The 15,267-nt window shown below is 37.8% G+C and overlaps 1 protein-coding gene across 4 annotated transcripts in view; it reads right to left on the bottom strand.

Moving 5' to 3' along the window:
- tbl1xr1a (TBL1X/Y related 1a) overlaps nt 1-15,267 on the bottom strand; it is a 53,361-nt gene that overhangs the window by 20,941 nt on the left and 17,153 nt on the right. For 2 of the 4 annotated variants that reach the window (XM_060881496.1, XM_060881503.1), the window contains exon 2: nt 8,584-8,649. The exons of the other annotated variants lie outside the window; for them this stretch is intronic. The gene's annotated coding sequence lies outside the window, so the exon portion shown is untranslated. The remainder of the gene's footprint in view (nt 1-8,583; nt 8,650-15,267) is intronic. 4 annotated transcript variants of the gene reach the window in all.

A 15,267-nucleotide genomic window follows, 5' to 3' on the forward strand; every position in this document is an offset into this window, starting at 1 on the left:
CCAGAGTTTCCTGTGTCTTTGTTCAAAGCAAAGTCAACTATTTGTAATTTAAATGTCAATGTAACAGAACAGGAATTAGACTTGTCCTTTAGGAGAAAGTCAGTAGAATAAGAAGATAAATCTGGAGTTGTTCCTCTCAAACCTGTTCTACATTCTGTTATTGAAAAAACAAACAAAAATGTGTACAGCCGTTTCCATTTATAATCTACTCTTGCTGATTTGTCGATTTACTTTAATGAAACACCAACTACTAATACATTCTTATGATGCAGCTCTAAACAACTACAAATGATCAAACATTTTACTATTACAACCAACCTCCACTGTTATTATGTATTGAAAGAACCCTTCCACCCCCCACCCTCACACCACACACACATATAGACCCACAGGAAAAATGAATGGTGTGGTTTCCTCAGAAGAGAAAAACACCTAAAGCGAAATGGCTGAGTGAGTGAACGACCACAGCGTTTGGGCTCAATAGTCTCTTGTCTCGGGCAGAGGCGCCTGTAGAGAGATATGTTGGGATAAAAGCCACTTCCTTCATATGAGCAGCTCCCAAAGAGTCTCTCTGCCTCTCTGAGGCTTCTTTGTGAAGCTGCACCTGCTGAATAGACGACATGTTCTGGCTCCCCGATTTTCACACCAACGATTATACGGCAAAAGCAACAACAGACATCATTAAAAAAAAAAAATTACCCCATCTATGTATTTTTAGCAGTAAACTAATCTCTTTAGTGAATTGTGGACTCATTTGTAACACTGCATGCTGAGGCGTGAGTGTGTGTGTGTGTGTGTGTGTGTGTGTGTTTGTGTTTAGTTTAGACTTTACATGGGGGAAAAGAAAAACATCTATTTAAATTTTGCAGCAGGACAGATGGGCTCATATTTTTACACGCACAAGTTCTATATCGCACACTTGCTGTGGTTAAAATAAAAGTGCATCTGGTTCTATAAAATGTCAGTGACACAAAGCTTTAAATGGAGGGGGGGATTACACCTTCCAGTGTGACCTGGCATTTATGGTAAATAAGGTCACTAAGTAACTACCTAAACACCATCAGATACAATAGCCAGAAGCATCTACAGTTGATTTATTGGGACAAGAAACACCTGGATGTTTATAGTAAGGATAGTAAGGTTAAGTAATGACAACTTTTGCAATTGTCCTCAAATTTGCTGCTTTTGACATATGAAAGCAAACAAGTGATATATGACTTAATCTGCTCTACACTGCCATGATATCCAGTGACATTTACTCTGATTATATTACATTTTACAGAGGAGATAAGCAACGTAACGTCCTTAAAAATAAAGTATTTTCTCCCAATGAAACAGCTCTGAGGTGACAAATTTGCAAAGGGTGTTTTAACTCTCATACCTTTTCAAAGTTACGCCCCCTTTTCACATGCTTTCTACCACAATAAAGAGACAAAGTTTTGAGTTCATTAAAAAAAGAATCTTATTAAAGATATTCCCTGAAATTTTTTATCTGTTTCAAAAAGTTGTTAGACACCAACAGTGAAAATTTCATCCATGTTGACATTAGACAACAATTTGTGCAATGATTACATTGAAAATGTACTGTGTTGTGGGTTTGTTTATCGTTTTCTACAAATTACTGAAGAATAACCCAAAACTCCATCATATATCAGTAGTTTTGTGATCGCTGTTGTAGGAAGCAGTTCTAGATCGCACAGCTGGCATAATCACTATTCCCTCCCATCATTTTTTTTTTTTACAATGGTGGAAATGTTTGCTTTCTTGTCTTTTCTTTTAGCAGGTCTGGGTGTTGAAAACGTTAACCACAATCTTTAATGATAAATAAGGAGCCGGTAAAAATCAAATCAACATCGCACAAGCTTAGGAAACACACAAATTACAGCAGTGTGGCTAGACAGCAGATTGTTTATTTAAAATATATTTGCGATACTTAGTCCATATCAAAACCAAGAAACTGAGTTGTGTTAGACACACCATCATATTCAAGTTCCCTGTTCACAGCAAAACATGAGCACAATGTGTGTGTAACCCTTAACCTTCAGGTCATCTCTATCATTAAGTCATTTGTTTCGACACGGCATTAAAGCAAAGAGTGAAAAGATAAAAGACACCAAGTGGGTGGCAACAATAACCTTAAAACACACTTTATTGAACTCCAGTGTTTGTGAACCATGGCAAGGAGTCCATCATGACAAGAAAAAAAACAAACAGAAAACAGCAAACAAGTGTTTCTCAACATCTTGAAACTAAACACATCATACACATCAGTGTTTTCAAAGGGCTCAGTCTTCCCCATACTAAGCACACAAAATTCAAGGAAAATTATGACGTGGAATAGAATTAATTCATAATAACGTTCAGACATTGTAGTTGTTATTTATATTTAACAGTCTTGTCTTCATTACAGCAGCTAATAACTACTGACAAGCTCATTTTAGCTTTTTTAAACCTGCAGTTTTTATTATTTTTATCTGAATTATATAAAGGCAACAATGACCTTATCAATCTGAGGAAAACACATTTTCCTCAGATGAGTTAGTAACACGCACACACACACCGACAGTCACACACAATTTCAATGCTGTCTGTTGTACTGAGAAACCGCATTATGTAAGCAGAAAATATTTACTTATGAAGTGGTAAATAACAAGCGAGTGGCTTGTTCACACAAAGTCTTCTCATAAACGCTGAACTCGACCCCTTTTGAATTCAGAAAATGATAAAGATGAAAATCAGCAGTAGTTTGCAAATACAGGTCAAATACATTTAACAAATTTCAAGATGCCATTTAATAACTTTTTAACATAATTATACTTTGGAATTTGTACATCTTGAGGGAAAAAAATAAAAAATAATTTTGCAGCTTTTTTGAGTTACAACCAAAGACCACTTCATTCAAGAACAGTATAAACAAGGAGGTGAAAATCCAAATGGTACAAACACGAACACATTCAGTCGCACACTGAAGCCTGACGACAAAAACCTTCAAACAAATCTACCAGGATTGATCTGACTAATAAAGCTAATTCATGATAATTCAGTTCTACCAAAAGTCAATATAAGGGTCACCAAGTCCATATTAGTTAATGAGTTCTGTGTAAAGCCATAGTTCCGTTTTTCATTCGTGCAACAAAGTAGCACACAAGTCGATGAGTCCAGACTTCTTCAATGCTCTTAAAAACTATATTCCTGTCATTCTAAAGCTAGTGGTATTGACAGACCAATGAAATACTTTTCAGTTTTGTTCCTTGTCAAATGTAACAATTGATACACACAAATATTACCACCACAAACACATAACCTAATAAAAATAATAATACATAACATGCTGCTTTAAAAAAAAAAAAAAAAAAAAAAAAAAAAAAAAGACACCTACTAATAAATTTAGTACGAACCAGAGAGAGATTTTACTATACAAAGAACACATATTGTTTGTGTTTGAGTTCAACAGTGCACATAAATCACAGGACATAAAAAGCAAAATAACTGACTGAGGTGTGGTTAGGATTGAATATGTCCTCAAAAACCCTTTCATTCATTGTTCAGAAATGCAGAAACCTAAAGTAAACAATGACCCAAACTCTGAGCAAGGTATGTTTCCAAACAAACTCTAGGAGACTCTAAATCAAGAGAAAACATGTTTAAGGGTTCGATCTGAACAAACTAAAAAGTACCTGTAGCTTCAAACTTCATTGGGGCTTGATGGGTTTGTTCCACAGATCAATTTTGAGTCTTAATTTTAACTAAAAAGTTAGACAATGTAGGCTAGTAGCCACAGACAGAGCACAATAAAAGTAGATGGCTTGATTATCTGCGTAACTCTGACAAGACAGAAGTGCTTGTAGTAGGAACACATGTAGCCAGAAGTAAGCTTTCTGATTCATGAGGAACTCTGGCTGTTCCTGTTTCATCATGTGCAGCAGTAAAATACCTTGGTGTGATTACTGACTCCAGTCTCTCATTTGAAGCATGTAGTACTATAAAATAATACCACAAGGGTAGCCTTCTTACATCTAAGAAATATTGCTAAGATAAGAACTATGATGTCACTACATGATGTAGAAACACTAGGTCATGCTTTTATTACCTCTAGGTTGGATTATTGTAATGCTTTACTGTCTGGATGTTCCAGTAGGAGAATAAACAAGCTCCAGTTAGTCCAGAACATAGCAGCTAGAGTCCTAACTAAAATGAAAAGATATGAACACATCACTCCTTTTTTATTTACACTGCATTGGCTCCCAAACAAATTTCACATTCATTAAAAAATACTATTACTGACCTATAAAGCACTGAATGGTCTCCTGCCACAGTACCCGAGTTTTTTTTATGATTTGCCACGATCAAAAGGTGCAGGCTATTTGGTAGTACCTCATATAGTAAAGGCCACAGAAGGGGCAGATCTTTTTCTTTCAAGGCCGAGCAGTTAATGAAAGGCTTTCAAATTTGTTTCGTGTTTTCAGACAGGACATAAACACAATTTGTTTAGTCAATGCCTGAAGAATCGCTTCTACAACTTTCAATTGGGGAGTTACGATGACAAACACGTGTTCCACATTGTCCAACAACATGTGGAGCCACAGTGCTTTAGAGTTCTACTCCAAAATGCCTGTGAGGGAATCTAAAACTGTTCTTCTCTGAGCCAATTTTCTAAGGAGACAATTTGTACTACAGTAGGGTGCTGTATCTTCAGTACTAGGCCCGGAATAAAAAACTGCCCCATAGATTCAGTATGTACACACTCAATAAGGCTGTCACTTCTTACTCTATCTTTGAAACATGAACTGAAAAATTCATATTCATACTATATAATTTAATGTAAATTTTAATGTTGTTGTTTAGCATCTGATCCAGCAGTAGGCTCCCTTAAAATTTTGAAAGTCCCCTTGGCCTATCAGTAAAGTAAGCTAATGACACGAAAATGGAAGGCAACAGCAAGCAGAGCAGCTGCCTTGAGCGGACAAATACGACCCTAAAAACATCTATAAAGCGTTGAGTGGAAGTATTTTGGCTTCTACACGATAGATGGCAAAGGTACAGTCAAATAAGAGGCTGTTTTTAAAAACAGTTGTCTAGAAAAAATCTGCCAAATATTCAGGCTCACCTTAAGACTGAGCAAAAATACTGAAAAGGTTGGGTGTTAAACATATTCAAACAATTTCGAATTGCGTGTCACCTGAAATTCATTCACACATGATTTTTGAACAAAAAACATCCCCAACACTCATCGATCACTTTAATAGAAACACCTGCTCATTTATGCAGTCTTCCAACCATGTGGAAGCAGCACATAAGTTCATGCCGATACAGATAAAAAGTGCCAGATGTGTTGCACTGAGTATTTTAGAAACTGCTGATCTTCTGTGATTGTCACACACAACTGTGTCTAGAGTTTACACAGAATGGTGCGAAAAACATCCTGTCAGTCTGCGGGCTTAAACTCAACGGGGAATGACCTCACTGGTCTAAGCTGACAGGAAGTCTATAGTAATTCAAATAAGCACTTTTTTCTATGGTTAGCGGAAAAGCGTTTCAGAACGCATAACATGTCAAACCTCGAGGAAGGTTCCACTCCTGTCAGCCAAGAACAAGAACTGGAGGCTATCATGGGCACAGACTCAACCAAACTGTACAGCTGAAGGCTAGAAAAAGACCAGATTTTGTTTTTTAAATCTTTGCCCAGTTCAGTTGAAGCCTGCTCCATGATAGCCTCAGCTTCTTGGTTTTGGTTGACAGGAGTGGAACACACTGTAGTTTTCTACTGTCCACCTCAAGGGTCGATGTTTTGTACATGCTATGATGCTTTTCTGCTCACCACGGCTATAAAGAGCAATTATTTAAGCAACCACGTCCTTTCTGACAGCTTAAATCAATGGTCTCAGACCTCCATCATCAACAAGGTGTTTCCACCCATAGAGCTGTCTCTCATCCAATGTTTTCTTGTTTAGATTTTTAGATTTGCACCATTCAGTGTAAACTCTAGAAAGTGTTGTGTGTGTGATAGTGAAGCCTGTATATGCATGACATTCTCAGCATTGTGCTGGAGAGGAAAAATTGTGCGAGTGAAGACTGACCCTACAATAAATAAATAAATAAATAAATAAACAATCTAACCATCAGTATAAGACTGATATATTAATTCTGGAATTTAAACTTAATTAATTAGAGTCAAACAATCAAATAAAGCCCAGTAATAGGTTGGTGTGCCTGTTTGTTTTTGGTTAGCGCCTAACTGCTATTTGTAATGAGCTTGTGCAATCTAATCGTTACATCGCTGTAGTGTGTGAAGACAAAACTGCATTGTGTCGTTCCCTTCCCCCACCAGTATCACTGTACAGTGAGGTGTTCGTTACCAACCACCACTGCACTTGCTCTACACAGCTCTACTTCCTCAGGAGGAAATCACTCACACACACACACACACACACACACACACACACACGAGTTACATCAGATACAGAGTGGGCCCATGAGGCAGCCTGATCAGTTCAGGGAGTGATCATTCTGTACAAACAAAGGTGATATTTTATATCCTTTAGCATCAAATCACACTAATCTCTTCAGGGTAGGTACAACAAAGTAATAATTGTAAGGGTGCTGATCATTTTGAAACCAGTGGGGGGGGGGGGGGGGGGGGAAACTGTACTACTTAAGAAATATACTTCTAGTTCTTACTAAATAATCCCCTGAGAGGCTCCTATTGCATTCTAATTGGCTCTTGCTGGTTGCCATTATTACTGTTCACACTATAAAATGCCTCACCAATCATTGTGAAATTGCTGGAGACTGTCTGCAGACCGAAATGGTCTTAAATGACACATAAGACAGAACAGGCACATGCCACAATAAGTGACGTCAGGATGTGTATATCTCACAGAGTGAACCACGACTTCTGAAACCTTTAAAGCCGAAGTCTGAAACATACATAGACGCTGCACAGGGAGGGATATGGGGAAAGTACAAACACAGAAAACAGTGTATAAATACAACACATTTTTAATATAGACCCTTTTATAAATCACCTGTCATTTGTATGAACAGTGAAACATTTGCACAATGTAAACATTAACACTGTTGTTCGGGTGCTGAAATGTTTTTGAATGCGTGTGTGCTGAGTGACTCAGAGCAGGAACCAAACAGCGATGTTAATTACTTCTAATAGAGGCGCCAAGAATACCATTTTACTTTTCTGATACCAAATTGAAACGAGTAGCAGCTCATAGCGATACCCATCTGAGACGGTTTTCTTGAAAAATGATTAAGCTTCAACTATGAAGTGTTCCAGTTATTAAAAAGTTTTAAAAGATTTCAGACAAAATCCATTGTAAATATAATACAAAACATTGATCCTAATAAATGAAGAAAAAGAAAGAAAGAAGAAAAAAAAACAAAGTATCTATTTATGTGTAAACGTTTCTGATTAAAAAATTTTATCAATTTCCAAATTCTACTGTCATTTCTTCTAAGAGCTGAAATCCTCCGTCATCGCTGGTGATTATTAGTCTGGTGTTGAGTGTGTATGGGATCAGTGCCTCTACATTCTAGTCATCATTACCTCTAATAAATAAATACAGTTTGTAGATTTGACACTTGTAAAAATAAATAAATAAATGAATAAGTATTTACAAATGAGCTATACTGGTCATCATTTGTTAGATTTTAATTAACATTAATAGATGCATGGTCAGCATACTTTCACAGTAAGAAAAGCAAGTGGTATAATGTGAGCTAGGAGAAGGGGGCGGGGCTTTCAGGAGATTAACACATCTATGCAACTGTCAATCATTCCATATTCACACTCATCTGGCATTTATACTCTGGGGAGAAGGAAGGTTGCTCTTGGAGTTATGACTCCTACAAGCATTTTCTGATGCTAAAAGTGTCCATAAACAAGTCCTTAGTCTTTGACAGTTCAATAGTGATGAAATTACCAAAAACAAGCCCTAAACTCTCTTTTTGATCAAGATGTCCAAAATATCTTTAAATGATTGCAGTTCCCTTTAATACAACCCCTTCCTTTAATAATAGTTGTTCATATGTATACTTTTTAATACTACTCTTTGTTCATTCTAGTAAAGTAATATCAAATTGCTGATATTTGATCGTACAGAATTACCTAAATGCTCAGTTTAACACCATCACACTCTTTGTGAGCGCTTCCCAAATAATACAGTGCAGAATGTCCTGGTTCTTGGGCCAGACAGCCACAATTACCATATTTAAGCTTGTAAGACATCTGATGCACAACAGAGCACTAGTTTTCACATCATCTACTGTAGCACACACCAAGCTGTAATCCTCACTGTAAAGCACTGTTACTATGACAACAGCCCTGAACTGATATGATATAAAGAAAAGAGAGAGAGAGATAACAGCAATGCAGCAAATAACGGTTACTGAAACACACAGCTAATCTTTTTTTAGATTCCACAGTCCAGTTATGTAGGAGTGCTGCTACTGTTCCTCATGGTTTAGTGTTGGCCTCTAGGCTCCTTTATGGCTGCTGGAGGCTTAATACTGACCCCAAACACACACACACACACGGCTGTGTCATCAGAGGCTGTGCTTATCTGGGCTTACCATGTGATCAAGTCTCGTCAGGATGTCAGGCTTCAACCTCAGCCTTCTGCATGGAGTCTCTTCAGTCTAGAAGTAAAACAAAAAGCCCCATCAAATGCATATCCACAGACTTTGGCATTGCAAAGCACTACAAAAAAAAAAAAACCATCTACACCCGATACTGATGCTACGCTGGGGAAGATCACTAACTACTGATTTGTGCTTATATATAAATAGTATAAGCCAATCATGCAAACATGATCAAATAAATTAAATCTACACTAACAATTATAATAAAAAAGCAATAAACTAATTTCAGTAAGAACATGAACTCGATCTAACGTGATTGTTAATACATGGGAGAGAAGACAAAAGCTGTCTCATAATGCCAGCGACCTCTTACAGTGGCATTGTGATTAATATCTGCAGTTGTTTCTCCAACATGCCTAACATACTTCAGTAGCTGTCTAGTGTAACGTATACTAAAATTTCTCATGCTTTTCAGAAAACTGTCATCGGGTAAATGTGATGTGCAGTTTTGAACAGAAAATTTATCTGTCAGGTTCCATATTTATTCATCCACACAGAAGTTTTCCTACTGCTGTCAAGTTCAGTCTTATAGAAGCGGAAGAAGGTGTCAAAAGGTAGAAGTAAATGATGCATTTTACTTGGACTAGAAGTGATATTCATTTTTAATAGTATTATATCCCCACTGATCGAATGAGGATGGATGAGTCGATTAAAAAAGTAAACGAATTAAACGAATCAAAGCAGCAATCCTAAATTAATTATTATTAAAAATGGACAGTTTATTTGCCCATAACTGATACTTTTTTAAAACTTCCCCAAATTCTGAAAAATTTGGTCATTGTATTAATCTAAGGCTAAAAAATTTAGAGGCATTATAAAATACTGAATCACTGCCTTATGAATCAAATAGCATCATAGCATATTCAGTTGTCTCATCAAATGTCAAACTGTTTTAAATTTCGTAATCATATCAGATCATGTGCGAGTCTGAGTCTCGGCCAATGACGAAAGCAAAGTTAAAGCAAAGCCGCTGTGTCTCGTGCTTAGTCTGACTGTAGGACAGAAATTGCAGCAGTGTCACATTGGAACATCAAATAAGATATGAGCAGTGTAGATTCATGATCGCTGATTTGAATACTGTGCAGCATTTTACTACTCGTGAGTCACCACCTGCTAATGACTAGATCACACTCGGCCAGGATACGCACGGTCATGCGAGCCCCATTGATTAGGACAAAGTCTGCTGAAAACAAGTTCAGTTTGGACAAGCTGATTAGATTTGAGGTTTTGAGCTATTGTGCTTCATATCTACTGCTGTTTCTGTTCTATTCAAATTATTAAACTAAACTGCTGCAGCAGTGAAGAAATGCACAACTACGTCGCTACTACAGGAGTCGTACACCATCGGGACATTTCAATTCTACACATGATTAACCAGGCAGATATTCTAACAGAAGAGAGAAAAGGAACTTAATTTGGTAATTGGAGATTTGCCGAGTTGTGTACAAAACTCCACACTATCTTCCAGTCCAGTGTAAAAAAAAAAAAACTCACTTTGTCTGGAAAGAAAACTTCATGCTGCTAAGTTCACACAAAAATAGTATTTAGCAGTGAACATTTTTTCAGCACGTTCCAGCCTCTGTGTCACTGTATTTACAGGTCCAGCTTTGATCCTGTGCTGAAAGAGCCTCTTCACAGCTCAGCAATAAAACACTCCTACAACATGAACACTACAGTACATAAGACAGAACATCTCTCTCTCTCTCTCTCTCTCTCACACACACACACACACTTCATCTTTGGTTTCAGGCTATCCTAGGTTGCAGCATATTCTTCCCACACCAACGCCACTTTCAGCAAACAGTCTGGCCTTTACTGGACCTCGACTCACACCCTTTTAACAACTCAGTCAGATGCAGAATGAGATGGTTTAACTCGGTCATCTGAGAGCAGCGGGAATGGCAAATTTTAGCTCTGGAAAGGTGCAAATGAGTGGAACTGTAACTGTAGTGTACATCGGTGAAAAAATAAAGCTGTAGACATTACAGCCTTTAGGGAGAAATTGCAGAAATGGGCCGTTCAAGTGATGGATAATCAATGTTGACAGATGAAAGGTATTCTTTTGCATTGATTAAAAGTGATTATAGTGTTTCTCTTTAAAAAAGATAATGCTCTCAGGAACAGTAAATGTGCTGTTCCTGTGAAAAGCATTTTCATTTAGTGAGCGGTCCCATCACACCACCTGCCACATTGATCAGGAGTAAGCACGGCGGCTCGTGTTTACATAAAAGCAAATATTAAGTGATCGTGTTGAGAACTACATAGAAATTGTCCTGAATTCTCAAATCTCATTGGTCAGAAGGTGTGGATTCATTTTCCCACGTTCATATTCACACAAATAAAATCATGCCTTCGTTAATAAATTAACTGCATGTTTCATTGTTACATGAAAAACGATTACAAAAGTCATTTGATAAATCCAAACCACTGAAACTTCTTTAGGAAGCATTTCAAATAATCATTGCCAAACTGTATGTTAAAGTATAAAAAAGGAAAACCTTCTAACAAATGAGCTCACTAGCCTTTCACATTCACCCTGTTTGACAAGGTGAAGCTCGTTTTAACCTCCGCTCATACATCTGCATACATTTGCACTTAATTAAGAAATCACAGTGGCCTTCACAAACTTTTAGGGTTTACATATACGGTTATTTTACTATTTCACATATAAATCTATTCGCCAAAGATGAGCAAGTGAAAGAAAACAAGCTGAGCAGATATGTATTTAGATTATATGATAAAAAAAGACAAGACAAGCAGAATAATAATAATGATAATAATAATAATAATAATAATAATAATATTATTAACAACAACAACAACTCCATATTATATGGACAATGGGCAATATGTTTAAAAAAACTATATGAATCACGTTGTAAAGATTTTCTAATATATTTCCCAAAACTGCTGAAAACTAAATACGGTTCAACAATATTAATGTCACATCATCCTATTGTATGTGCACAGCTTTAACAGCTACCAACTGCTAAAACAGACAGACATGTAGCCCGTGTACCACTAATGAAAATGTTATGATTCGGGGTCTTCCATACTGCTTGGTTACTGTGCTTACTGAACATCAGGAATCCTTACCTGTTCATACCGTTTGGGGCTTTCGCGCTGACAGTTTATTCTGAAACAGAGCAGGGCTGGCATGAAAAATTGGTAATGTGAACGCTGTTATGCAAACCAGGAAGTGCAACATGGTGGCAAACCTGAGACTACGTATAGGAGGTGTTTTGAGTTCGGCTGCACTAGAACTGTGCCATGAATGTCGTCAATGTGAACTCGACATGTCCACAGTTCAGGAAGTAAAGTAATCTGCACGTTTTAGTTTCCACAACACACCAGTACAGGGGAACCTTGCGGGCCACAGAAGAGGTGCGATGGCCTGCTGTGAATAATAGCACCAAAATAATAAAAAAAAAATATATGGTGAGTCACATGGTGTTCTCCACGTATGTTTAAAATGGCATAAGATGAACAATCAAGTGAGTCTGAAACCAGACCAATGCTGCAAACGTTTTCCTTTACTTGTTCTATAGAAAAAGCACTGCAGTGAATTACAGCACACTAAATTTACATTTTTATTTGACCAAACCTCTCCTACATGCAGCGTGCCCATGTGTATGTGGCTCTTACTAAATCTATTCAATCTGTTTGCTGAAATTCTACACCTGACCCCGTTTTCAGACCCGCACAGGACACCGGTGATACGCCACACTGGAATGTGTGGAGGAAATTTCAAGCTCAATCCGAATCACACATCACAGTAATTAATCCTTTGTTTACTGAGAAACTGGGCCATTTGGATTAGCTTGGGGTAGCTGCTGGCAGTTGGAAAGAGATGAGACTAAAATAGACTCGTGTTTACAGAGTCAGCTCACAGTATCCTATTGTTTTAGCCTCAGAGCAGTGTTTCACTGTGTGCTGATGTGCGTGAGGAAAAGAGGGGAAATATGGATAGCCTAAATAAAATTCCAGGCCATTTCACTGTGAGAGAATTGATGAGAAAATGATTTTATACAATGACTGGACTTGGTGTAGACTGACATGACATTTCCAAACAGGGAACTCTAGGCTGGCTGATTCCAAACACAAGAAATGTATTTCCCTGTACATTTACCAAAAAAAAATTTAAAAATAAAAAAAAAACAAGCAAAATGCAAATGTTTAAGGGCACCCTAATGAAGTACTTATGTGGCCTCCTTCATAACTCACTGACAAGCCTGTGTTTGGGTTTACCAATGACTCACTGTAATTTGAAAGTGTACCATAATGTATTTAATCACCATTCATTCAAATAGTCACCGCAGCATGATGGTGCTTCACTCTGTAGTCTTCAAACATACCCCTTACGTGTGAGACCGACAAACTCTCCTTGTTCATTAATTGCTGCTCTATACTACTGAGTATTCTGCACTAATAAAATCTAAACTGACTATTATGAAGTGTAATTGATTGTGAAGCATATATTAAACTAAGATGTAAACAGGCTACTCAAGCTGATCTGGCCAGAACTACAATACTGGAAAAAATAAAGTACCTCTCTTTATCATTGCCAAATTAATGCTAGATTCTAAACACAATTTTGGCCAGCATAGAATCAAATCATATATGCCGAAGCAGATAGAAAATCACTCTTGGGTGTGTTAGTACCATTGTGCAGGTTTATACTTGTTCTAAATGGATCTCATCAGGGTTGACTACAGTATAATATTGTAAAACACATATGCCCCTTTTCCACCGAGGCAGTTCGAGTGCTGGTTCGGAGCCAGAGCCTAATTTAGAACCAGTTCTTTCTTTTCCGACAGCCAAAGCACCGGCTTTGAACCAGGAAAAATGGTTCTTAAGTAGCACCAAAACTTAAGACTTAAGAACCGCTTGTGTCAGGGGCTGTGGGCAGGGCTACTGTTAGCGCATTTGATAATGTACCTTAAGTATACTAATGTTTAATATACTTTTACTTTACCGCGATATGATACATTATCAGCACACATGATAGTAGGTAGCTACATGCTAAGGCTAACTTTTTTCTGTGTTAATAATAAAATAACGTTATGTACTTTCTCGATAACAACCTCCGTTTATACAGATTACATGGAGCTCCACGTACACGTTGAATTCGCCGTGTTTGGGTGTTAATGTAGGTTCACAAAGCCATGAGCATTAACAGTAAAGCAACATCCACCATTGTTGATGTGTTTGCCGCTGCTGCACTAAAGTTGCTGGGACACGTGACACGTATACAGTGACATCAGACTCGGCTCTGTGATGGCTCTCTAGCCGGTGGAAAGACAAACCGGTTCTTAGAAGGCTCGCCAGTGGAACCAACTTTGAACCAGCACCAGTGCTAGCTCTGAACCAGCACCTGGTTCTTTTTGGTGGAAAAGGGGCGAGAAAAACAGACACACCTTCTTAAAACATCTCAAATTATGTGATTAAAACTGTCCCCTTGTCACAAAGGTACAGTTGGATCATTCTCAGCATTTAATTGACGTTTTTGTCTAGCCTCAGAACAAGGTGTTAGGTTAAGTAAGGTATAACTTGACAGACTGTTTTGCAAAAATTGTACACCCTGTGCCACGACACACGGTGAAGTGCAATCCAATGGTATATACCTGTAAATCAATCTAATGTTGTGGAAACTCCGAGAGACAATCTAGTTCCTGTTCTCACTTTCATTTTAGCTGTGATAACCAGCCACTCACCAGCACCACTCCCCCACTTACTCAAAAAAAAATAAGTGTCAATTTACAGAGAAGCCACAAAGCATGAACTCCATCCTGAAGCCGTTTACTGAGCTGAGAATCTTTGTTAAAAAGCACTTACACCCCAGACTCGTTTTATTGAGAGTAAGACTGACGGTTTTTGAAAACCTGTTCATTATGTGCCATGTCCATCACACAAGCACCAGTACGACAACTGTTAACAGAAATACAATAAGGTATTAGATCTGGTGCATTATTAACTTATCAACAAATTATCTTTCATGTTACTGAGAGAACTGCAGTCGGAGGCCAAGAGCCTTGCTGTTATAACAGAAAACATACAAGCGTTCAACGTTTCCGTAGGCTATAACACGTGTGAAGTCTTTTACAGAGCTCATTTTCAGGTTACAATACACAAAATAAGAACTGAGCTCAAAAGTCCACAAAGTTCTTCACTGAATAGCTCAAATTGTAGGATGTGGTAGTACTGTTATTATTGTATTCATCTCAAGCTAAGAAATGCTCATGATAAACGACAGAACAAGCGGTTAGATAATAAATGGGTGCTAGAGAGAGAGAGAGAGAGTGGGTTGAATAGTCCAGACGAGCTTGATAAAGCGATTCCTAATCCTCTTGCATTCGCTGGCCATGAGATTATAAAACTGTCTTGCTGCCCCGTCTGTAGGTGGTTGCTTGGCAGTGCGCTTTTTCCTCTGGAGTCGACAGAGTTCACGATGCCAGTCCACTTCCTGTAAAGCTCTTATGAAACTAAATTCCAAGCCCACAGAATCCTGTTTGATCCTGCTGACTGGAAAATATCCAGTAAAAGTTCCTGCAGACATGGAAAGAATCAACCTCTAAAGAGGAGAGAGGATTTCAGGTTGGCTCGCTCTGAACAGAG

The sequence above is a fragment of the Tachysurus vachellii genome, chromosome 1 (assembly GCF_030014155.1).
Source record: "Tachysurus vachellii isolate PV-2020 chromosome 1, HZAU_Pvac_v1, whole genome shotgun sequence".
NCBI lineage: Eukaryota > Metazoa > Chordata > Actinopteri > Siluriformes > Bagridae > Tachysurus > Tachysurus vachellii.